General features: G+C 43.1%; 1 long non-coding RNA gene across 1 annotated transcript; it reads left to right on the top strand.

Annotated features, from left to right (window-relative positions):
• The first annotated feature begins 619 nt into the window (after nucleotides 1–619).
• On the top strand, nucleotides 620–19540 carry LOC122560535. The gene is made up of 2 exons (XR_006314761.1): nucleotides 620–727; nucleotides 19429–19540. It is a non-coding gene; the product is annotated as an uncharacterized LOC122560535 (long non-coding RNA).
• The last annotated feature ends 6222 nt before the right edge of the window (nucleotides 19541–25762 follow it).

Here is a 25762-nt window from a genome sequence, read left to right as displayed (position 1 = left end):
TGGAAGGTGTTGTTTGAGGACTTTTCAGTGAATTTCTGCAGTGAATCTTGTAGATAGAACGCACTGCTGTTACTGAGTGTAGGTGGCAGAGGGAGTGGATGCTTGTGGATGTGGTGCCAGTCAAGCGGACAGCTTTGTCCTGGATGGTGTCAGGCTTCTTGAATGTTGTTGGAGCTGCACCCGTCCAGGCAAGTGGGGGGTATTCCATCACCCTCCTGATTTGTGCCTTGTAGATGATAGACAGGCTGTGGGGAGTCAGGAGGTAAGTTACCTGTATTCTTTACAGTGTTCTTAGCTTATGACCTGCTCTTGTACCTACTGTATTTATATGATGAGTCCAGTTGTGTTTCTAGTCAATGGTAACCCCCAGGATGTTGATAGCGGCAGTGATATCATTGCATGTTAAAGGATAGTAGTTAGATTGTCTTTTACAGGTGATGGTCATTGCCTAGCATTTGACTGGTGTGAATTTTACATGCCACTCATCAGCCAAAGTCATGATATTGTTCAGATCTTGTTGCATTTGAACATGGACTGCTTCAGTATCTAAGGAGTAACAAATAGTGCTGAACATTCCCACCTCTGACCTTATGATGGAGGAAAGATCATTGATGAAACAGCTGAAGATGGTTGGATCTAGGACATTACTCTGAGAAACTCCTGCTGAGACGTCCTGGAGCTGAAATACCTGACTTCCAACAGCCACGGCCATCTTCCTATGTGTGAGGTAAGACTCCAGCCAGTGGAGAGTTTGTGCCCTGGTTCCCATTGATTCCAGTTTTGCGAGGACTCCTTGATGCCACAATTGTTCAAATGCGACCTTGATGTCAAGGGCTATCACTGAATAAGTACATGGGGAGTAGAAAAGCACAGGGTTATACGGAGGGGGAACTCATCTATTGAAGAGCTGATGGACTGAATGGCCTCCTTTCTGTGCTGTATGATTTAGTGAATGTCAGTGACAAAAATATGATTTCAAAATTAGCAGTTACATTTATATTTATAACACTGTTCGCTTAATTACCTCAGCATCCTTAATGCAGCTTTCAAGAGGAGAAAAGGAACAGGAAAATATAATGGCATTTGTTTCAGTTGATGGGAAGCAGATTTGGGTGGACAGTACCAAGACTGCCTTGTGTATTACATGCAATCAATGTGAAACTCCACCGAGGAGAAAATCTCACGGTCCTTTGCACCACCTTCAGTGCCAAATGTGCATTTATGTAGCAGCCCACCACATGAATATTTCTCAACACTCTTGGCTCAAAATTATTTTAATTGTTACACTGCAAGATGTGAGGCTGCTTTATTCAAGGTGTCATCTGTCAGACCTCCTGTAGATTTCATTTGATTTTGTGTAAAAATGAACGTGCCTTCTCCACTTCATGTTGAAAGTAACCTAGACAGCGGTGGAATGATAAGAAAAGGAGAGAATGTGCTATTTTTTCCTGCAGGTCTATTCAGTCAGTTTGGGTGAGGATGCCACAATATTCTGAACTAATAGTTCAGAGACACAGGCTAATACTCTGGGACATGGGCTCATATCCCAACGTGGCAAATGGGGAAATCTGGATCAAGGAAAATGTGAAATTAATAGCTGGTCTAATGGTGGTGATTGCTGATTGTTGTAAAAACCAATCTGGTTCATTAATGTCCTTGAGGGAAGGAATCTGTCATCCTTACCTGGTCTGGCTCCAGATATGAGTACAGCCCCACAGCAATGTGATTGTCTCTTAACTGCCCTGTGCAGAATGTCATAGAATCACAGAATCCCTCCAGTGTGGAAGAAGGCCATTCATCCCATCAAGTCCAAATTGACCCTCCAATGTGCATCCCACTCCGACCCAACCACCACACCTTATTAACTGTAATCCTGCATTCTCTATGGCTAATCCACCTCATCTACACTTCCCTGAGCACTATAGACAATTTAACAAATTAGAGGGATTGTTGGTTGTCACCTGGCGTGTTTTATACAACTCTGGCAAAACCTCCCTGCCCTGATATGCTGTGCCTTCGCTAATAAAGGGAAATATCCTCTCTGCTTTCTTAACCACCTTATCGACCTGTACTGCAACTTCAAGCATCTATGTCATGTAAAGTGAGCACCTTCTCTAACAGCTTCTGGCCATTTAGTGAAAGAACACCCAGAAGGCTGTTAGATCAGAAGTTCCATGATGTTGACTTAGCAATGACAAATAAATGATAATATAGTTCCAACTCAGAAGCCTGGGTAGCTTGGAGGGGAATGTGAACATGGTTGTGTTCCAATGCACTTTGTTACCCTTGCTCTGCTCAGGTCACAGGTTTAGAAGGTGCTGTCTAAGGAGCTTTGGCTGTGCATTGTATATATAATCTACATTGCTGTCACCAACGTGGTGGATAAGTACCGCACCCGTTGTCACTTCATTGATTCCTTTGCCAATTACTCTGAAGAAGGTTTTCATCTTAAACTGAATAAATATGGAAGTATTTCGACCTGACATGAAGTCATTTGCAATTTAAATTAAATATAATGAGAAGCACTGGTTTTTATGGATATTTCAATAATTTTCTTTACAGTGAATTGTGTAAAATCTCATCAGAAGTAAAACACTGAATGTTTTGTTAGGTGAAGCAGATATGGAATGATTGGCTGGACCCTATAGAAGTAGCTTTCTTGCTCAGCTCACATTGACATTCCATTTGCATAACTGTCAGCAAATCAGTCTTGAAAATACAATAAGATTTATATCAAAAAACATGGTTTATGTGTAATGTAATCTTTGATTTTGTTTTATGTTGACATTTTTCATTCACTGCTCAACATAGTTGTTTGGAGAAAAACTAGTTAGTTTTGTCTACCTTACACTAAATTATTTTTGGAAGAATTCACAACAATATCTTTCCATACCCAACAAAGTTTTGTGTGGATGGTTTTCAATTCATGTTTCCAAATATCATATTCTGGCTTTACAACTCCTAGTCATTGTTTTAGTGCAGATCTAAAATTGAAGTACTTGCATAGTCACTTCAAATAAGAAAATTTCTAAACAATGGTCTCTAATGAAATAGTTGACAGCTTATGTCTTTAGGTGAAGCTGTAATTCCACATTAGTTTGCACTACAGAGTCCTTTAATGCACTATAAGCGACACTAGAAGATAATACACATCCTGAGAATAATTTGAGTGTAAAAATATTCCTTTTGCTTTTCCAAATCACTGCATTAACCATTCAGCTAATGTCAGATTTCCACTCAATCAAATCCACCTCGATAATTACCTATAATGCCTCTATGTCTCTCTTATGTCCAATTTCTTCCCCATCTTACTATTGCTGGAATAACTCGCCAATCGCTGATTTTGGCTGAAAGACTGGCATCATTTGCTCCTTCACAATCTTTACAAGGCCTGACATTTTCCCTGGACATGTTAGGCAGGGGAAATTAGCTCCTTCCTGCTGGACAAGGTGGTGTCACTATGAGACTTCCTTTTTCCCTAGTGACCAGTAGAGCAGGCCACAGCACTGAAGCATACCAGTCTGGTCTGAGGTTATAGCCAGATTAAAGCAGCCTCTGGTTTCTGGCTGTATGCCCAGCACTGTAGAAAGGAGTTTAATGTCCTTCTCCAATCCACCAGCATAAGTGCCACCATCTTCTCTCCAATACTTCACGTTTACTTTATTTGTGGTACAGTATCCATCTCCCACCAAAGCTCATGCTCTATCACTCTCACTCTCTGCACTAGCTGCTCACTCACATGTCCCCATGAGCACCAACAGTAATAATTGTATGACCCACCCTCATCTTCTGTTATACTTGCCTCTCTCTTATTCCAGGAGGCAAACAGCTCCCAGTAGAGCAGAAAGAGGAAAGCCAGCTGGTGAGCTGCCTGACATTCAGCTCCTCATCGTTTACCAGGAGAGGTTACTGACTCTGATCACCCTGAGCAGGGCTGGAGTAGGACTAGAGGCTGCCCTTGACTTGCAGTGTCAGGAACCCCTAAGCAAAGAATGTCTCCCTAGACACAACTGTGATCATCAGACAGCCAGAGCAAGTTTCCTGGCTTTGTGTCTGCGCTAAAAGATAAGACAAAACTGCAGTAACATGAGTATGGTATCTCTGGGTTGGGGGAAAAGTGCAAAAAGGCAATGCAAGGCAGTGATGCGATAAGCATCGAGATAGGCTGAGAGAGATTGGGTGCTATGACAGGAAATGAAGAGCCCAAAGCTGCAGCCTGGTGCAGTCCCTGTGCTGGGTGTATGTTCCTGGGTGCACACTGAGTTTGCTGCAGCCTTGCAATGAGAGTTACTAGTGCAGCTCAAGATACAGCACTGAACTGCAGAAGTGACCTGTAAGCAGATCAAAGACATGCCTCTCAGAGGCTGGCACATACTGGACCCGTAGACCTGGGGTCCATGATGCCGATGCCCGTGGGGCATCCCCTGAGATGTTGGTGCCTGGTTTCCTACATGGAGGTCATTCAGAGAGGATGGTGAGCCAAATCCACCAAGTGCTAACACTGGTTTCTTTTGTTGAGTTTTCCTGACATCAAGTTTGTTTGTTAAGATGGGAAGCTGTATTTTACTGAGGTGAGTTGGGGTGTTTGCAAGGCATTTAACGATCAATAACCATCGTCAATCACTGCCAACTCGCCATTGCCCTGACACGATCTCTCAGTGCCGCTTGTGAAAAGCAGAAAAGTTGGTGAAGGTTGTTCCTGGCGATGAGAAGGCCAACTCCTCACTTATAATTTCATTCTGCCATAAGTCATGCAATATCCACGATACTTCAGACCCCAATAACATTCTGCCGAGTCTCTCTCTATTATAGCTCCATGCATTTTCTAAGTGTGTGGAATACAACACTCTTTATTGTCAATTCTACCCAAAAGAAGCTCTTCTTCATTGTATTTCATCCATTTAAGGAACAAAATTAATCAAATCATTTGCTTCAAATCAATGAGTTCTACCCTTCAGTTAACATTGCATAATTTATTCCAAGATTTGAATTTTCAACCTAATAATAATATTTGTGTAAAATGTCCTCACTTTAAACAGCTTTAAATTCATGCTTCTCAAAATGAGCTTGTCTTAGTGCTAGGGAATGAAGCACTACAACATTCTGGCATCTAAGTGTCCTTTATTTAAATGTGAAACGAAAACTGAAATTGCTGGAGAAGCTCAGCAGGTCTGGCAGCATCTCTAAAAAGAAAGCAGAGTCAACGTTTCAAATCCGGTGACCCAAGGGGCTTGAAACATTGTGATGGACTCAAAATGTTAACTCTGCTTTCTCTCCACAGGTGCTGCCAGACCTGTTCAGTTTCTCCAGCAATTTCTGTTTTTGTTTCAAACCTTCACATTAAGGCAGCACTGAGTGCTGTTCTCAGATTGAGAAGAACCACTGAAACAATTCTAATTGTTTGTATTTATCAAAGTAAATGTATCAAATACTTTTTCTGGTTATAGGCACAGCTATAATGTATTAGTAAAGCAGATTTGACATTTAAATACCGCTATTTCTTCACACAAACTGTATATCAATGTCTGAGATTGTGGGGCCTATGATAATCCAAAGGGTCCACCTAAGTATTCACAGCATGGCAATTTCTAAAGATTGTTTTATGTAGAATTATTAATTGTTATTCTGGTGTCCAGATTGTGATTGGAAACTCCTGTTTTGAAGGTATAGGTAGACTGCCTTCAGCCAAGACAGGATTGTGCTGCTTTAATTCAGCAGTTCAGCTTCTTTCCCAGATTTTGTCTTTAACTGGTATATAACCAATGGCCTTAGGAAAAGCTGCCTCTGAAATCGCACATGTAATACATTACAATTGTCTAATGATCATACTGTGTCTCTCATGGTGATGGTTATAAGTAGTTGGGGATCTTTAGCCCTGTCTTCTGTTTAGCTGCTCCACTGGCCTAGCTCTTTAAGGCTATAACTCAATAATTTCACTGAAGGAAAAATGTCCAAGTAAGTTCCTAATTCAATTAGAAGTTAATTATTGTAAGAGGTTTTACTGGATTGCTAGCCATGTGGCCCTACTCCACGTTATCTCAACCATCTTCCCTGTTTATCTCAAATTCAGGCCAGCAGGAAACTATTGGATTTGTCACTTTTTGCGAGCTGTCAAAGTCATTGCTCAAGGCATTTTGTCGATGTATTACATAAAACTAGAATTTGGAGCATATGGCTCTGTCAAGATCTTTGTCTAGAGATTAACAAATGGTGCCGTGAAAATTCCAGGTTCGAATCTGTGAAACAAATGAAATAGTTTTGAATCTATTGTCTGTGCTTTTTTTTTGCTTGTTACATAAAAGTAAATTATCAGATCCTAAGGGAACTTGACTTGATTTGAAGAAAGTTTTTCCCCTCCTGGGACAGACTAGAATTAGTGGACCCAGTTTAAAAGCAAGGGGCCTCCCGTTTAAGACAGAGATAAGTTTACGCTGTTCCTCTTGGAGAGTCATTTGTGGAATTCTCTTCCCCAGGGAGAGTGGTGGGGGCAGGGTCAGTGACTGTTTTTAAGGCGGGGATGGATCGGTTCTTGACTGACTGGGAATCGAAGGAGTTGACAGGAAAGTGCAGCAAGGTTCGGGGCGCCAAAGAGCAAATGTCTGTCCGTTTATAAAAAGGAATTACAGATCCTCTGAGCAGGGAAGTGACAAATCCTAATACACAGTGTAACCCAGTGGGTGCAGCTTGGCTGTCAGCAGACTGTTGACTTTCACTGGGAGAGATTGCAGATAGTCCTGAAGGATTGCTCTGCCTCTAGTAGGGCTGGCTTTGAGTAGTTACCTTGCTATGGGAGCTGACAGTCTGGGCAAACTGGTTAATGGCCAACACATGGTGGGGTTGACCAATGCTGCCTTAGCAATTGTCCATTCCTGGATTACTGGACTGTTGTAAGAGTTTGCAAATGCTACTTTAAGTAGTCATAGTGGCAAGAAACTGGGCCTGAATGACAATGGGTCTGAGAATCCAGTCAGTGTTTGAACACTGAGTGGCTTTTATTGCAGGCAGCAAAGGAAGCTAATACACCCGTGTTGTGTCTGAGTCTGTAAGCCTTCTCATGAAGTTGGCCACCGCTTAGCCACTGCTGAAAGCTCAGTGCCTAGTTGGTGCCTGGCTTCTCCACAGTCCATGATGTTTGACATAAGCTCCCTGCCAGGCCAGCTAATCAGTGAAGTGTTTCACTGTGAGTACTCACCCCATCAATATGCTCACTCTGAACCCTCTGCAGCACAACCTCTGTGCTATCTCACCTTGCATGGAGTTGGCCAACTCTGACTTCAGGCTAACCCTATTGCAGGAGCCTCACCAAGTGCTGATCCCATCTTGAAGCTGCTCCTGAAAGTACCCGCTAGTGTCAGATTCTGAGACTGGTGGTTATGGATGTGAGGCTGAGTGTCAGTGCTGGTTCTTCAGCATTGTCTCGCTGTTCCCTTGCTCTCCTGCCACTGTCTGGTGAGGTTCCACTTCTTGTGTATCTGAAAAGAGAAAGGCACGAGGATAATTTCGTGGTGACGGGAGGGGAATGTATGAGTGAGGAGGCAAGAAGTGCAGGCCCACCCTATCAGCTCTTTGTAAATTGGAAAAGGTTGGGGAAAGGATTATTGAAAACGAAACAGGAGGAAGATGAGCTACAAGGACATTGCCATTGTCAATGGTTTCAGCCCCATCATTGACAAAGCAATGTGCAGTGGCCACATTAATATTAGACACCAATCACTGCCTTCTTACCGGGGATATGGATGTGCAGCCATACCTATTGGTTAATTCATGTTGCCTCCAGAGAGCTTTAACATGTTGTCAATGAGTTTGGTGTAATGTGTTTGAGTGAGGTAGCTCTTTATATGGACTAGATTATTGTGTGGTATGCACTGAGGCTGTTAACAAGCTGCACACCATGGGTGAGGCCGTCTAGATAGATGACACCTCTCCATTGCCTCCTGTGGTCTCCAATATAGTGTCAGAGAGCCTTGGAGCTCCTTTCTTGTCTCATCATTCAGTCTCCTTCCTGCTCCGCAGATGTGCAGGAAGGTGGATTGGTCATGCCAGATTGCCCAATGTGTGCAGGGATGTGCAGGTTGGGTGGATTAGCTATGGAGAATGTGGGGTTACAGGGATAGGGTATGGAGGGGGTGTGAGCTTAGGTGGAATGCTTTTCAGAGGGTCAGTGTAGACTCGATCAGCTGAATAGCCTGCTTCCAAACCACAGGGATTGTATGCTTCTTTGCTCAAACTCTCTCTCCACAAACAGGTCCAGCATCTATTCCAGGCAGAATGTACTAGGCATTTTAGAGGGACAGGCTGGCTTTAACTGGCTTCCCAGGAATGTGGGATCCCTGCTGAGGCATGCTGCTACCCAACAGCATCGATAGCTCTGGCTGCACGCAACTGTCATTCAACTCAGCAGGGCAGCATCATGTTGGCATCTTGCCTGCAGTAAAAACGATTGGTGTGGTTTAATTACGCATTGCGGTCCCAGGCCCCGTTTGTGGGAAGATTTGCCCCCGTTGTTCTTTAACTCAGTTAAAAATACTTATTACATCTGCTAACATGCTAGAGTCCACGCTGGACTCTTTGCAAACATCTGTCTTCACTCTGCTTGCAAATAAGCTGCAGATTTACAGAGCGATTCATTGTTGGTTGCTCTCAACTCTTTTTGTTGCAGCCAGTGTTTGTGGAATTGACAGTAAACATGTGTTTCATTGGGTGGAATCTTCATAGGGTGGACTACGGTGAGAAATTGGGTGAAACATTAAGACCAAAAAGTCGCATTTTCCTGTTAACCATTATCGCTAGTGAGTGGTGAGAAGCTCATAAACGTTGATTTTTTTTAAAAGTTCACTCGTGTGATATGGGCGGCGCTGGCTGGGCCTGTATTTATTGCCCGTCCCTAGTTGCCCTTGAGATGGTAGTGGTGAGCTGTCCTTTTGAGTCATTGCAATCCACCTGTTGTGGGTTGACCCACAATGGCCTTAGGGAGGGAATTCCAGGATTTGGATCCAGAAACAGTGAAGGAACGACAACATATTTCCAAGTCAGGATAGTGAGTAGCTTGAAGAGGAACTTGGAGGTGGTGGTGTTCCCATGTATCTGCTGCCCTTGGTCCTTCTAATTCTAAGTAGTTGTGGGTTTGGAAGGTGCTGTCTGAGGATCTTTGGTGAATTTCTGCAGTGCGTCTTGTAGACAGTGCACACTGCTGCCACTGAGTGTCAGTGGTGGAGGTTTCTTGTGGGTGTGGTGCCAATGATGCAGCTGCTTTGTCCTGAATGGTGTCAAGTTTTTGAGTGTTGTTGGAGATGCAGCCATCCAACCAAGTGGGAGTATTCCATCACATTCCTGGTTGTTGCCTTGTAGATGGTGGATAGGCTTTGGGAAGTCAGGAGGTGAGTTACTCGCTGCAGTATCCCTAGCCTCTGACCTCTTCTTGTAGGTGTGAGTATGTGGTGAGTCCAGTTGAATTTCTGGTCAATGGTAACCCCAAGAATGTTGATGGTGGGGGATTCAGTGATGGTAATACCGTTGAATGTCAAGGAATGGTGGTTAGATTGTCTCTTGTTGGTGATGGTCATTGCCTAGCATTTGTGTGGCACGAATGTTACTTGCCACTTGTCAATCCAAGCCTGGATATTGTCTGATCTTGGTCCATTTAAGCATGGACTGCTTAAGTATCTGAAGAGTCATGAATGGTGCTGAACGTTGTGCAATCATCAGTGAACATTCCCACTTCTGACCTTATGATGGAAGGAAGGTCATTGATGAAGCAGCTGAAGGTGGTTGGGCCTGAGTTATTACCCTGAGGAACTCCTGCAGAGATGTCCTGAAGCTGAGATGACCATCCTCCAACAACCCAGACTATCTTCTGAAGTATCAGCTTTGACTCTAACCAATAGAAAGTTTGCCCCCGATACCCATTGATTCCAGTTTTGACCACATTCTGTCAAATGTTGCCTTGATGTCAAGGGCTGTCGAGTGGCAGGCACTGCACTGAGAGGAGTTCCTGTTGCTCATTCCCAGATATGGTTGATAAAAGGTCCCTTTCACAGACATGCCTTGCGATTCAGTGGCTCCAACCAGAGCTCATCCACTCCATCCGTTCCTTTTCTTTTTTTCCTCTTTTCTTTCACTCTCTCTTGTGTTTTTCTGTCTTTTCTGTCTTGAAGCAGGGGGAGGCCAGCAGACCCAAAACGAAGATGATTACTGGTTGGGAACTGGTGGAGCCCGGTCAGACCGCATGGAAGCCCTTATAGGAAGATTGTAATGCCTTGCTTTGCTTTGCTTCTTATTTACATAACTTCTTTAGCTTTGCTTCTTATTTAAATAACTTGTACTATGTACGTCTGTAATGTAGTGCAACCTTTTTTCTTTAGTTTCTGTATGTTTTGTACCTAAGAGTTGTACCTAGTCACTTAGTACCTATGATGGTGCCATGTGTTGGCAACAGTGTACACTTTTCACTGTACTCTTGTTGTTTTTGTGACTCGAGTACACATATCAAAAAACCTAATTCTAATTGTAGTTCTAGTTCTAATACTAATTCTAAGGGCTATCGCTATCATCTCACTTCCAGAGTGTTTGTCCCTGATACCCATTGATTCCAGTTTTGCGAGGGCTCCTTGATGCTGCACTCTGTCAAATGTCAAGAGCTGTCACTCTTACCTCACCTTTGGAATTCAGCTCTGTTGTCCAGGTTTAAACCAAGGCTGTAATGAGCTCTGGAGCAGAATGGCCCTGGCAAAACTCAGACTGGGTGTCACTGAGCAGGTTATTGCTCAGTAGGTTTTGCTTGATAGCACTATTGGTGGCACCTTCCATCACTTTGCTGATGATTGAGAGTAGACTGATGGTTGGATTTGTCCTTTTTTTTATGTATGGGACATGCTGGTCAATTTTCCACATTGTCAGTTAGATGCTGTATTGAAACAGCTGGCTGTGGGGGAGGTAAGTTCAGGAGCACATGTCTTCATTACTGTTGCTGGAGTGCTGTCAGAGCCTAAAGCTTTTGCAGTATCCAGTGCCTCCAAGTATTTCTTGACCTCAACATCTTGTAGATGGTGGACAGGCTTCAGGGAGTCAGGAAGTGAGTTACTCACCACACTATTCGTAGTCTCTGACTAGCTCTTGTAGCCACTGTATTCAGTGGCGAGCCCAGTTGAATTTCTGGTCAATGGAAACCCCAAGAATATGATGGTGGGGGATTCAGCAATGGTAACACCATTAAGTGTCAAGTTATGTTGGGCAGCACAGTGGCTTAGTGGTTAGCACTGTTGCCTGCTAACCTCAGGGACCTGGGTTTGCATGTTTTCTCTGTGTCTACGTGAATTTCCTTCAGGTGCTCTGGTTTCCTCCCACAGTCCAACAATGTGCAGGTCAGGTGGACTGGCCGTGATAAATTGCCTCATATTGTCCAGGATGTGCAAGTTAGGTGGATTAGCCATGGGATATATGGGATTTTGGGGATAGGGAGGAAGCCTGGGTCTGGGTCGGATGCACTTTGGAAGGTCAGTACAGGCTGAATGGCCTCTTTCCAGGCTGTAAGAATTCTATGATTCTATATCACGGGGAGTGAATCAAATTGGCCAAAGGCTGGCATTTGTGATGCTGGAGACTATTCGAGGAGGCCAAAATAGATTATCCACTCAGCACTACCACCTGAAGACTGAGGATTATCTGACACAAAAGTCCACATGGGCACCTGGCAACTGTAGCTTGCTTTTTGCTCCTCTGGACCTGCACCTTGGACACCAGTCACCAACAGACCAGGCTGTATACACCCCATCCTTGGGCACTGGCATCTGATATGGGCCAGCCTCTCCCGACCATATCTCTGATCCAATTACAGCGCGGTTCAATGCTACATTTTGCAGTATACTGGTGCCTCTCAGTGCCATGCTGCTCCAAGGACACAATACATTTCTCTTCCCTTAACAAGCTTTTAAGTTTATACTTACTGCAATTTACTTAATTGGATCAATTCAACTGGCATTAATTTCAAAGTGACAGTTTCAGGTATGGAATGAGACAGAAGTTGGCTGGAACAGGAACTCATTCACAAAGGGATCTGAGTTCAAATTCATCCTTGGATTGAAAGAGTCACATTCTCAGGGCTTTGTGAGATGAGGTTGGACAATTGAACATGATCTTACAGAGGGAAATTTTGCTAATTTAGCATGGGTTGAAAGATAATTGGTGCTGCGGAAGGTTGAGAAATGACTGCACAGTGACAGAGTATTAAGGATGAAGCCCAGATTGCAGGACCTTTGCTATGAAACTTGGCTGTATATCCCTCAGCTGAGAGTGCCTGTTGCTAAGACACACTACCTTAAATGGATTGTACCACATTCACCAGCAGACAAACAGACCCTTCAGTCCAACCAGTCCATGCTGAGCATAGTCCCAAACTAAGCTAGTCCCACCTGCCTGCTCCTAGTCCATTTCCCTCCAAGCCTTTCCTATTCATGTACTTATCCAAATATCTTTTAAATGTTGTAATTGTACCCACATCCACCACATGTGAATGACCCTCTGTGTAAAACATTTGCCCATCATGTCTTTATTAAAGCTGTCTCCTCTCACCTTAAAAAGGTATGCCCCAGTCATGAAATTCCCCCAATCCCAGGGAAAAGACAACTCCCATTAACCCTATTTATACCCCTCGTTATTTTATCATTTTTTATAAGGTTGCCTCCTACGCTCCAGTGAAAAAAGTCCAAGCCTTTCTTTATAACTCAACCTTCCTTATTCAGCAATACCAAAAACCCTCAAAAAATATTACCTATTTCCTCATCACCTATTACAAAAAGTCCAGTTTGAGGTCATTAGGATTGTTAGAAAATAATTTAGTGGCAGCAGGAAGGAAGATAAATGGGAATGCTCTGGGTTAATAAAAACCTCTTATAATTTCCATATCCCCTCTTCTCCTTCCTTATTTACTTTCTTTTTTACTCGTCCTAGACCCTTCCACCTTGTTGTTCCTCAGTTCTCAGTTTCTCTGCCCTTGAAGAATCCCCCCCCCCCTAATATTCAGTGCTCTTTGTCCTCCCACCTTCTCAGGAATGACCCCTTCTTTGACATGCCTACAGCTTCCAATTCTGCCTCTCTTGACATCCTCCATGGGTCCCATCAAAGCACTCATCACTGCCTCTTTACAAACTGCAATTGTCCCAGCCAATGATTCATCCCTTAAACTCCCACTGGGGGCTAATCTTTCCTCCCCTCTTGGTGTTCCATCAACCTCCCAGTGATGACTCTTTGGTATTTGCCAGCAGATCAACTCTTCCTGCCCCTCTACATATCTCCGTCCAGATTGTCCATTCATTCATGATGAAGACCCGTGCCTTCCATGAGCTTGTTCTGGATTCACATGGTCCTAATGAAATCTAGCTGATGGGAGATGTGCCTTCCAGCTGACTGAAACTTCTGAGCCCAATTACACCTTCCATCAACTACCTGTCCTGGATTGCTGCATTGTTGGTAATGTGGCCACACATCAGACCAAATCCTTCCAATACCTTCTCCGCCTTCGGGCAACTCCCATGTTCTTGTCCTTTACAATAATTTTCTACACTGCCTACTGGAATAGCCTGACCAATTTCTCATTGAAATATTCTCACTGTTTTCCTGGCTCAGCCTTTGCATGGAATGACTTCACTTCATTAGTGATTTCAACATCTATCTCTACTCTTCTCCCTTGTTCTCGCTCCCCTGGGTTTGCTTCTCTCCTATCTTCTTCATCAATAAACTGTCTCATCCTTAGCCATCATTTGCCATGACATCTCTGCAGTTCATCTGCTCAACCATACACTCATCAGAAGGTTTGAAGATTTTATCCCTATTCTAAACTCTGTTTCACATGGGCTACTCCTCTGGTTTGGCCTTCATCCCCTCTCCCTCAAGCCCATTCTTTGGTACATCTGCCTGGACCCAGAAAGCAGGTCCTGCTCTTGTCTGCCAAAACCACTCTCTATTCTAGGAACACCCTTGATTGCAAATCCTCGGTTTCTGTTCTCCGTTTCTCAGCTCCACTCTTTTTCAACCCATCCTGAGTTGGTCTAGTGGTGCAATGGTGTCATTCCTATCTGTGGGCCTGAAGCTGCACATCTTTGTGTCACCTCGGCACTTGTTGGGCATGTTACTGTAACCAAGTGGCTGGGCTATCAACCTGTAGACCACTTGTTGCGCCCCCAGCTGGTGGGAAGGGACTGAAGCCAAAGCCCCTGTGTGTTATCCACAGCACAGCAGCCTCTCCACATTAATGAAGCAAGCATCATCCTAGCTGGGGAGGGGAAATGGTGGCTCAGTGGTCAGCACTGCTGCCCCTCAGCACCGGGGACCCGGGTTCGATTCTACCCTTGAGCGACTATCTGCGTGGAGTTTGCACATTCTCCCTGTGCCTGCATGGGCTTCCTCTGGGTGCTCCAGTTTCCTTTCGCTGTCCAAAGATGTGCAGGTAGGTGGATTGGCCATGCTAAATTGGCCCAAAGTGCCCAGGGATGTGCAGGCTGGGTGGATTAGCCATGGGAAATGTCGGGTTATAGGGATAAGCTGGGGGAGAGGGAGTGGATTGATTGTTATGCTGTTCAGAGTGTTGGTGTGGATGCGCTGGAGCAAATGCCCTGCTTCCACACTGTAGGGTTTCTGTGATAGTTCTGAGGGACTGACAGAGAAAAGGAAAGCCTTCTCTCTTACCGTCTCTCCACTGAGGAGCAAGAATGAGAAGAAGATGTATTGAATATATTCACCGGGCCAAGCAACATTTGTAGAGAGAGAGAGAGAGAAACAAAGAGTTAATGTTTCAGTTTGATGTTTCCATCAGAAAAGGTTAAAGATATAAATGTTTTAAACAAGTGCCAAGGCAGAGAAAGGGGGATTGAGAATTAAAACAAAAAGGAAGGTATATCATAGCATGGAAAGCAGAAAAGATTAAATATCATGGGATTGTGGTGTCAGTGAGGACGATAATGGAGCACATACAGAAATAACAGATAGGTGAAGAGGAGGTCTAAATGACAAGAGGCGAAGCAACATTGTCACCTGCTGTCCATAAAAGCAGTGGTTATGCTCTGATCTGATCAGAGAGACCAGAGTGAGTGTTAAACAGAAAATTATAATGGCAAACATCCAATGCCTTTCCTATTATGTTTTATAACAATATGGTTCAAGACAGCACAAGATACTTAACAGTGGAGCAGATGGAGAGTGACTTGTTAATGTTTATGAGTGATTGGCCATTGCAGCTTCTCATTCAGCTTTCCAGCTAGTGAGTTTTGAGAAGATTTGTAGCTCAGGTTGAGGTTCTGGATGTAGGTTTGCTCGCTGAGCTAGAATGTTTGGTTTCAGATGTTTCGTCACCCTACTAGGTAACAGTACCTGAAGACACATCGGACATCACGCTCCTTCACACACTTTATGTTGCTTATATCAAAGGTTGCTTATATCAAATCTCATGACAAATCTCTTCTTGAATCTTTCGAAGATTATCTAATCAGTTGAACCCTGAAGCAACTTCCCTTCAACAAGACATTCTGACCCAACTGTTCTTAATCTCTTTGCAGACAAGCTTTGTCAATGATTTGATTTTCTATCCGGTGGGAAAGAGATTCCACATGTTTATGACACTGGCCATCAGAGGTACACCTTAATCACTGATCCCTCATGTCATTTCTCATTCCCCCAATTCCTTGCACCAGCATTTCTCATGTATAAACATTGTTAAAAAGAGAACAGAGACACTTCCTGTAATGGCACCTCAAATCATCCTGTTCATGTTTGAATTACTTCAAAGGTTTTTAAAAAAATGTGATTACCCTTTTTTTTTAAGATGTTCAACATGTAATTTTCCACATGGCTAACAGTGTTCAACCAAATGATGACCCAATATTCAGTTGATCCCTCCAGTACAGTGAGACTTGCATGCTAAGCAGCAAAAATGGATAATGAACTGAACTACATCACTGTTTCAGCCCAAAGGAGAGTTTGAGGCTCAGGATGATGATGGGGAAAAGATGAAATGGCAGACTTTATGTTTCCTATATTTGTATATGAAGGTGCAGTGGGAAGGTAAGAGAGTGTTGGGGGTTGATTGAAGAATTGTCTAGGGTTTAGGAAGTGAGTGAAAATGTTTTTGATCAGTTGATGAAGTAATGGTCATCTTTGTCATTAAGGTTGAGATAATTAGATGCACTAATTTTCCCATTACCCTGTCTTTCCCTAGCACGTTGGGCCTAACTTACCCTAAGACTCCTTAGCCATGAGTTGTCAATTTTTTCTAGGTCCTCTCCTATGACCCATGTCTTTTCCTGCTCCTTTGACCCGATTGCCATGGATCCACTGACTACTCAAGGGTCCTTCCCATTTGCTGATGTGGTTAACTGTGTCAGTGCTTGAAGTATTGTTCTCTACATCTTCAGCTCAGCCATCATCATTCCATTCCTCAATAAAACTGACCTTGACCCATCTGACCATCCAGCTCCAACCTTCCTTGACTCTCTAAAAACCTCCCAAATTGTTGCTAACTTTCTCTGTAGCTTTGTGTTTGAATTGCTCCAATCAGTGCCCTGTAAAAGCATTGGAAGAGCCCTTACCAAAGCTACAGTGATGTCCTATGTGACTGGGTCAATGGTAAATTACCCTTACTCATCCATCTTAACCTACCTGCCGCCTGCTACTATCAACCACATCATTCTTCCCTTTACCATGGTCTTTTCTATGTATTTATTTCATTCATTCAATGTGGGTATTTCTGTTGCTCCAACTTCCCTTGGACTGACTGAGTTGCTGGACAATTTGTTGATAGAGCAATTCAGAGTCAACCACATTGCTGGGAGTTTGGAGTCACATGTAGGCCGGACCAGGCAAGGATGGCAGATTTCCTTCTCTAAAGGTTTTTTATGACAATCAGCAGTGGTTACACAAGCTAATCTAATCTAAAAAAATTGTCGCTAGGCTAACTTGTCATTCCAGATGTCTTCTTTTATTGACTATTCACCATCTACCATGGTGGGATTTGAACCCATAATCCCAGAAGATTAGCTCAGGGTTCTGGATTACTAGTCCAGTGATTTTGCCACTTCACTACCACTCTCCCTGATGGAGCTGCATTCATCTGATTCAATTCTCATATATCCAATCCTTTTCAAAGAATCATTTACAATGGTTTTTTTTACATTTTCCACATACTGAAGATCTATTCTTGGCTCCTTCTGTTTTTCATTGAGTTACTCCCTCTTGACAACATCATCCAAAAATCACCAATGAGTTATTTGGCGAAATAAACATAGGAAGAACTGCATTTATGTGGCAACGTTCATGATCTTGGGATGTCCAAAACATTTGGTGGCTCACGAGCACTTTTAATTGTGATGCATAAAAAATGGCCAGTTTACACACACACAGCATTGTGATTGTGACTATAATAAGCGATTTTGGTGTGTTGAGTCGAACAGTAAATGTTGACCAGGATGTATTAGAGAACTCCTGTGCTTTATCTCTGAATAGCATAGCGAGAGCTTTTATGTTAACCTGAGAGAAGATTCGGGCCCTTAGTTTGAATATCTCATCTGTCATCTGATGGCACTGTCAGTAGCTTGGCATTCCCTCAGTACTCACTGGGTACATCCAGATGTGAAGTGGGACTCAAATCTACAATGTTCTGACTCAGTTGAGAAGATGTGAACCATGGCTAACTACTTCAATAATAACGAATCAACTCTGAGAAACTTCTTTCTGTTTCATGCTATCATGAAATCCCCAGGGTGAGTCCAACCCTTCTCCTGAAAATATTGTGATTAAAGAAACCCAGCAATTTTGCCAAAGATATCTGAGGATACTTTTAAAACTGAAATAGAGAATTACTACCAAATGATATCTTTTTTTTAAAATGACAGTTTCCTTCAGCCTCAGATAAATCAGGATTGTGAGTTGTGGAGAGCAGTTTCTATGTTGAAGTGTGAAACTGGGTTCGAGGGAACTTTCATCATGAGACAAATTGCTTTTTCATATTTCAGTCTTATATGATACTGTAGGCTTGCAGCTGACAGGAAATTGACACTTTTTCACGAAAGCTTCATTTAACTGAAATTATAAGTGCTTAATTTTTAATTTGGGAAACTCTGCCACTAATGGTAAAATCAAGCGATGCATGTTAGGCCAAGTGTTGTATAGTGTAGAGGGGGGATGGTAAAGATGGAGATCGCTGTCAAAGAATGATAAGGTGAGCAAGAGGATTTCAATGTAATGTTTTTTAAAGCCAGAGAGTTAAGATAGGCAGCAAAAAATAAGAAGGGCTTATGCCCGAAACGTCGATTCTCCTGTTCCCTGGATGCTGCCTGACCTGCTGCGCTTTTCCAGCAACACATTTTCAGCAAAAAATAAGGTCTGTCACATTTGGTTCAGGGCAAGATGAGATGGTTTAAGTTTTTACAAGTTTTAGGGTCTATCATGAATACCCAATGGAAGGCCAATAAAGAGAATATTAGAGTCACTGAGGGTCAATCTGAAAGAAGTACAGATTAAGGTTTCAGTGGTGCTGGCATTAAGGTGCATTGGAAGTGGACAAAGCTGCAGCAGAGATAATTAATGTTTATGTTGCATGGATTTGGTCATCCTTAACTAGTTACTGCTTGTTCGCAAGGAGGTCTGACAGACAAAATGACAATACCTTGGCACCTCCAACCTCATAACGTTCAATTTCCAATTTGAAATTGACCTCATTTTGGGACTAGTTAGTCCAGTTTCTGGGGGAGCAGGAGACCAGTGGCCTGAATGGTGGTGCCTGAGGCAATCCATCCCTAGGCCTCAGGCCTGGTTTCAGTCCCAGATGGAAAAATCAGCGAGATGGCTCTCCAGTTCAGGGCATTTCTAAGTTTTTATTGATTTTCACTGCCACAAGGAGAGAACAAGAGTGGATAATGTTGGCAACTCCCCAGGATTGCCAGAGGGGCAACAACACGGACATACTTAGTTTCCAGGACATTTTGTTCCAAGCAACCCAGAAGAAAAATGCTAGGCCGAGAAAAGATTGATAACTTTTTTACAGCAATATGGCAAGTATATTCCAGAAACTACTTCAACTATGAAGTAAGTGAGCAAACAAGAATAAGTGGATTAAAATTTAGAGATTGATGGTTTTCACTTGAAACAAGTTAGTTGTTTACTTAGAATAAGCTAATTGCTTTCTTTTTGTCTTCTTGATCCAACTCTATACAGTAACACCCAAAAAATGTTATCATAACAACAACCACATTTCATTCAGATGTACATTCTTGTGAAGGAAGATGAATTCCTTCTATTTGAGATAGCTGGTTTTTCAGCTTAGCAGTTAACTCCCTACTGCCTGATCGCACTGCCAATAAGTTCACTTTCACAAAATATCTTTTGACATTTATTGCACTTTGAAGGTTTCTGTGCCCATGTATAAGATTCCTCTTCGTGCACTAGGTTTGCTGAGGTGCATAGGAAATCACCTGGAAAAAGGACTTCACAGTGAGGTTTAGCTTCTGTAATACAATCTACAATCAAATCGATCTGAATATCCCCCAAAAAGATGTAAGTGATCATTCGTGGGATTTGTCAATAATGTGAAAACTGTTTAGGTTTTAATGAAAACCTTGCTGATTTGCAGCTCAATCAATAATATCAAACTCAAAAGTGCATTGAAGATAGCTATTTTATTTAATGTCTGAAAATAAGGGAGAATGAAATGAGCTAAGTAACATCTATGATCCAGGGTAGTTCAAAGTTGGAGAAGGTGAGGACTGCAGATGCTGGAGATTGGTGGGCGGCACGGTGGCACAGTGGTTAGCACTGCTGCCTCACAGCGCCAGAGACCCGGGTTCAATTCTCGCCTCAGGCGACTGACTGTGTGGAGTTTGCACATTCTCCCCGTGTCTGCGTGGGTTTCCTCCGGGTGCTCCGGTTTCCTCCCACAGTCACAAAGATGTGCAGGGCCAGGTGAATTGGCCATACTAAATTGCCCGTAGTGTTAGGTAAGGGGTAAATGTAGGGGTATGGGTGGGTTGCGCTTCGGCGGGTCGCTGTGGACTTGTTGGGCCGAAGGGCCTGTTTCCACACTGTAATGTAATCTAATTAGAGTCAAAGAATGTGTTGCTGAAAAAGCACAGCAGGTCAGTTCAAAGTTGGAGCGTGTTCAAGAGTCTTATGAGATGCTGACATCAGTTAATTCAGGCTAAAAATTGGATAATGTCTGTTAGTGAGAATTTCAATGTATGATTAGACCATACTCAGTTAAGACGATGTAGACAGTATGCAAACTTTGTGCTGCCTGTTCATCTCCTTGCTTACAGGCACTAGCACTAATTAAAATTAGCTGACCTTTCTTAAGGTTATAATGTGGAGGTGCTGGTGTTGGGCTGGGCTGGAGAAAGTCTGAAGTCATATGACACCAGGTTATAGTCCAACAGGTTTATTCGAAATCACAAGCTTTTGGAGCAGTTACTTTATCAGGACACCTCACAGCAAACTGGGAGAAATACGATGTTTCCTCTGAGGAAACAAACAGCACTTTTTGATTTGATATTCACAGCCAGATGCCCAACTGCTGCCACTGCACAAACGTATGAGGATAGACTTGGGGGAGAGTCTTCACAGGCTGTGTCACTGGGCATGGGTGTGAGTAGCCTGCAATAAGGTCCGGGGAATCCAATACTGTACAATTGCAGTTAACCTGTCCTCTAGAGGCATTTACCCCACCTTGTATAATCATTTGCACTTTAATAAGACATGGATTAGATGGACCACTGGCAGGTTAGTTGTGTGGGGTTTTCATTTTTTAAAAAATGGCAATTGTTTTGTTCTGAAATTGAATTGATCGGGGAGAATTAATTAGGAGGAAGTGAGGACTGCAAATGCTGCAGATTAGAGTCGAGATTCTGGTGCTGGAAAAGCACAGCAGGTCAAGCAGCATCTGAGGAGCAGGAAAATCAATCCTGACTGAAATTGAAAAAAGGAAGTCAGTTCGAACATGTCTCCAATCATTAAACTGGATACTGCAAAGACTAGCAACATTCCAGCAAGAGTCCTGAAGATTTGTGCTCTCGAGTTAGCCACACCTCTAGCCAAGCTGGTCCAGTAGGGATACAACACTGGCATCTACCCGTCCATGTGGAAAAATTGCCCAGGTATGTCCTGTACACAAAAACCAGGACAAATCCAACTCGGCCAATTGCCACCCCATTAGTCGACTCTCAGTCATTTGTAAAGTGATAGAAGGTATCATCAACAGGGCTACACACCTCTAGAGCAGGAGGGTTAGGGACATTACCATGGCACCACAAGAGGGTCGCTTATCTACCTTTTATTTTTATTTACCTATATGTCTTACCAACCTATTTAGAGATGTTATTATACACCTCTGGAGCAGGTGGGACTTGAACATGGACCTTTCAGTTCAGGGATGGGGACACCACCACTGCGCCACAAGAGGGCCCCTCATCCAACTAATTTTTTTTAACCTATTTTTCTAATCAACCTGTTCAGAGATATTATCACACACTTTAGGAACAGGTGGGACTTGAACCCAGGCCTCCGAGTTCAGGGGTAAGGACACTATCTCATCCAACTAATAAGAGATGGCCAGGATCCTTATCATCTGGGTACCATTAGGAACCAGAATAAGCAACCTGCATAGTGAAAGAGAAATGAAACATCTGATGAAGCTTTAACAAAGAATTCTTTAATGTTTGAAAGAATAAGAGAGAGTTGAAAGGAATATTCAGTATGAGTATAAAACATGACAAATAAACTGACGAGATAAAAACCCACAAAAGCCTCTTTACTGAATGATTAGGGAATAATGTTAAATAGCTTAGCATCACATGAAACTGGGAGGAATCTGTACAGTGGGTTAATGCCTACATTTGCAAATTGGGAGGGACCTGAATGCTATTAAAACAAAATCCTTTCACTGAAATATTTAGCTGTATTAAGAGTCTTCAAATCTCAAAAGATACTTTCGCCCAATGGGTGGATAACTTACTCACTTGGGGCTTCAAGGCAAACCTTTAACTATTGATGGATATTCTACTCTTAAATTTTGTCAGGTATTCTCGAATGGTTATAAATAATAAACTATATTCCATTAGATTTGGTTTCATCCCATTTGATAATTTTGCCTTAATTCACTTAAATGTACTGCTTGTTAATTTTAATTAATCACATTAATAAAAATAAAAATAATAAAATTCACTATCCTTTTCCTGTCTGCATCTCAGCGCACTGCCTCCGATCCCAAGGATTCACTTCCAATGGTGTCCCACCTCAGCATGGGGCCCTGATAATTGGTCTTGACTTTCAGTGAATGGGATCGTTGGAACACAATGAGCCAGAGAATACGCTTCTTTCTGTCAACAGGGCATATTACCCAAAGTCTTGATTTGGATTGTGAGTCAAGTAAAACATTTTTAGAAGCAAGTGTCACAATTACAAGAAATTGGAGCAAATGCAAACATTTTAACATGTTGCGAGTGGATCTCCTGAGACACCGTACGCAATAAGTCACAAAAGATATTCTCAACAAAATCTCATGCATGTAGCTGTAACAGATCATGTGTTGCTGGATTCATTTTCTTAAATCAAATATGAATGCATCACTACTTCAAAATCCAGTTTCAAACACTTAGACAGGAATTTGAAAAGGTGTATTTCAGGGATCAGCCTTTCCTTAAATTTTTGGAGTTTTACATGTGGTCTGATGTAAACATTCTGTTTTATCTCTGTAAAGATTGAGAGAATTAGCATTTCAGTGAGGTATGGTGATATCTGCTGGTCTCCTCACCAATACCATTGGGATCCTCACAACTGTCCAACTCTCAACCCCCGTCAGTGGGCACCAATGTCCTGGGTACAGTGGGGTAGCACTACGGTTGCATTTGCCTTTTGTAGTGCCCCAACCTCACTGGATTGGTGTGGTAATGGGGTGGAGGGGAGGAGGGGAGTGGTGAGGAAAACTGAGCTTACAGGTTTCCCAAGCAGATCTCGGCATTGATGTCATCCATAAATCGATTAGAGTCATCGAGTAATAGAGATGTACAGCATGGAAACAGACCCTTCAGTCCACTCGTCCATGCCAACCAGATATCCCAACTCAATCTAGTCCCACCTGCCTGCACCCGGCCCATATCACTCCAAACCTTTCCTATTCATATACCCATCCATATTGCAATTGTACCAGCCTCCATCACTTCCTCTGGCAGCTCATTCCACACATATACCACCATCTGCATGTAAAAGCTGCCCCTTAGGTCTCTTATATCTTTCCCCGCTCACCCTAAAGCTATGCCCTCTAGTTCTGGACTCCCCCACCCCAAGGAAGAGATTTTGTCTACTTATCCTATCCATGCCCCTCATGATTTTATAAATCTCTATAAGGTCACCCCATAGCCTCTGACATTCCAGGGAAAACAGCCCCAGCCTAATCATCCTCTCTTTGTCCTTCATATCCTCCAACCCTGGCAACATCCTTGTAAATCTTTTCTGAATCCTTTCAAGTTTCAAAACATCCTTTCAATAGGAAGGACACCAGAATGCCACATGATATTCCAAAAGTGGCCTAACCAATGTCCTGTATAGCTGCAACATGACCTCCCAACCCCTGTACTCAATACTCTGACCAATGAAGGAAAGCATACCAAACACCTTCTTCGCTATCCTAGCTACCTATCAACCCAAGTCATGGTTCATGTAGGTACCAACGACATAGGTAGAAAGAGGGATAGGGATGTAGGGCAGGATTTCAGGGATCTAGGGTGAAAGTTGAGTGCTAAAACAAACAGAGTTGTTATCTCTGGTATGTTATCCGTGCCATGTGATAGCGAGGCAAGGAATAGGGAGAGATATCAGCTGAACACGTGGCTGCAGGGATGGTGCAGGAGGGAGGGTTTCAGGTACTCGGATGATTCTGGGGAAGGTGGGACCTCTACAAACAGGACGGTCTTCACTTGAACCAGAGGGGTACTAATATCCTGGCTGGGAAATATGCTGGTGCTATTCAGGTGGGTTTAAATACTCAGCAGGGGGATGGGAATCTGAGGTATAGTTCCAGTGCGCAGGAGGATGAGAGTAGGGAGGGCATGGTCAGGATTTCACGGTCAGAGGAATGTGCTGGCAGACAGCAAACTGGTTTGAAGTGTGTCTACTTCAACGCCAGAAGTATCTGAAATAAGGTAGGTGAGCTTGCAGCATGGATGGGTACCTGGGACTTCGATGTTGTGGCCATTTTGGAGAGATGGATAGAGCAGGGTCAGGAATAGATATTGCAAGTTCCAGGGTTTAGATCTTTCATTAAGAACAGGCAAGGTGGTAAAAGAGGGGGAGGTGTGGCCTTGTTAGTCAAGGATAGTATAACGGTGGCTGAAAGAACTTTTGACGAGGACTCGTCAACTGAGGTTGTATTGGCTCAGGTTAGAAACAGGAGAGGAGAGGTTACACTGCTGGGAGTTTTTATAAGCCTCTGCAGAGTTCCAGAGAGTTGGAGGAGAGGATTGGCAAAATGATTCTGCGTGGGAGTGAAAGGAACAGAGTGGTCATTATGGGGGACTTTAACTTCCCCAATATTGACTGGAAATGCATAACTCTAGTACGTTGGTTGGATCAGTTTTTGTCCAATGTGTACAGGAGGGTTTCCTGACACAGTATGTCGAAGGGCCGACAAGAGGGGAGGCCACACTGGATCTGGTGCTAGGTAATGAACCAGGCCAGGTGTTTGATTTAGTTGTAGGTGAGCAGTTTGGAGACAGTGATCATAATTCAGTTACGTTTAGTTTAGCTATAGAAAGGGATAGATACATGCTGTAGGGCAAGAGTTATCGATGGGGCAAAGGCAATTATAATGCGATTAGGCAAGATTTAGGATGCATAGAATGGGGCAGCAAAATGCAGGGGATAGGGACAATCGAAATGTGGAGCTGGTTTAAGTAACAGATATTTCGTGTCCTTGATAGGTATGTTCCTGTCAGGCAGGGAGGAAGTGATAAGGTAAGGGAACTGTGATTTACTGCAGAAATTGCATCTCTTGTTAAGCGGAAGAAGGAGGCTTATGTAACGATGAGATAAAATGGTTCAGATGAAGCGATGGAGAGTTACAGAGTAGCTAGCTAGGAAGGATTTAAAGAGAGAGTTAAGAAGAGCAAGGAGAGGACATGAGCAGTCTTTAGCAGGCAGTATAAAAGAGAACCATAAAGTTTTCAATGGGTATGTGCAGAATAAAAGGATGAGTCAGGTAGGAATAGGGCCAGTCAAAGACAGAAGTGGGAAGTTGAGTGTGGACCCTGTGGAGATCAGAGAGGTGCTAAACGAATATTTCTGACATGAGTAGTCTTTAGCAGGCAGTATAAAAGAGAACCATAAAGTTTTCAATGGGTATGTGAAGAATAAAAGGATGACTCAGGTAGGAATAGGGCCAGTCAAAGACAGAAGTGCGAAGTTGAGTGTGGACCCTGTGGAGATCAGAGAGGTGCTAAACGAATATTTCTCATCAGTTTTCACTCAGGAAAAGGAGAATATTGTCGAGGAGAAGGATGATATTAGACTAAAAAGGATTGGGGTTAGTAAGGAAGAGGTATTATTAATTCTAGAAGGAGTGAAAGTAGACAAATTCCCTGGGTCGGATGGGATTTATCCGAGGATTCTCTGGGAAGGTAGGGAGGAGATGGCGGAGCCCTTGGCTTTGATCTTTGAGTCGTCATTGTCTACAGGTTTAGAACCAGAGGACTGGAGGATTGCAAATGTTGTGCCCATGTTCAAGAAGGACAGTAGA

This window comes from Chiloscyllium plagiosum, chromosome 21, assembly GCF_004010195.1.
Source record: "Chiloscyllium plagiosum isolate BGI_BamShark_2017 chromosome 21, ASM401019v2, whole genome shotgun sequence".
Lineage (NCBI taxonomy): Eukaryota > Metazoa > Chordata > Chondrichthyes > Orectolobiformes > Hemiscylliidae > Chiloscyllium > Chiloscyllium plagiosum.
This window is presented reverse-complemented; position numbering and strand designations above follow the sequence as displayed.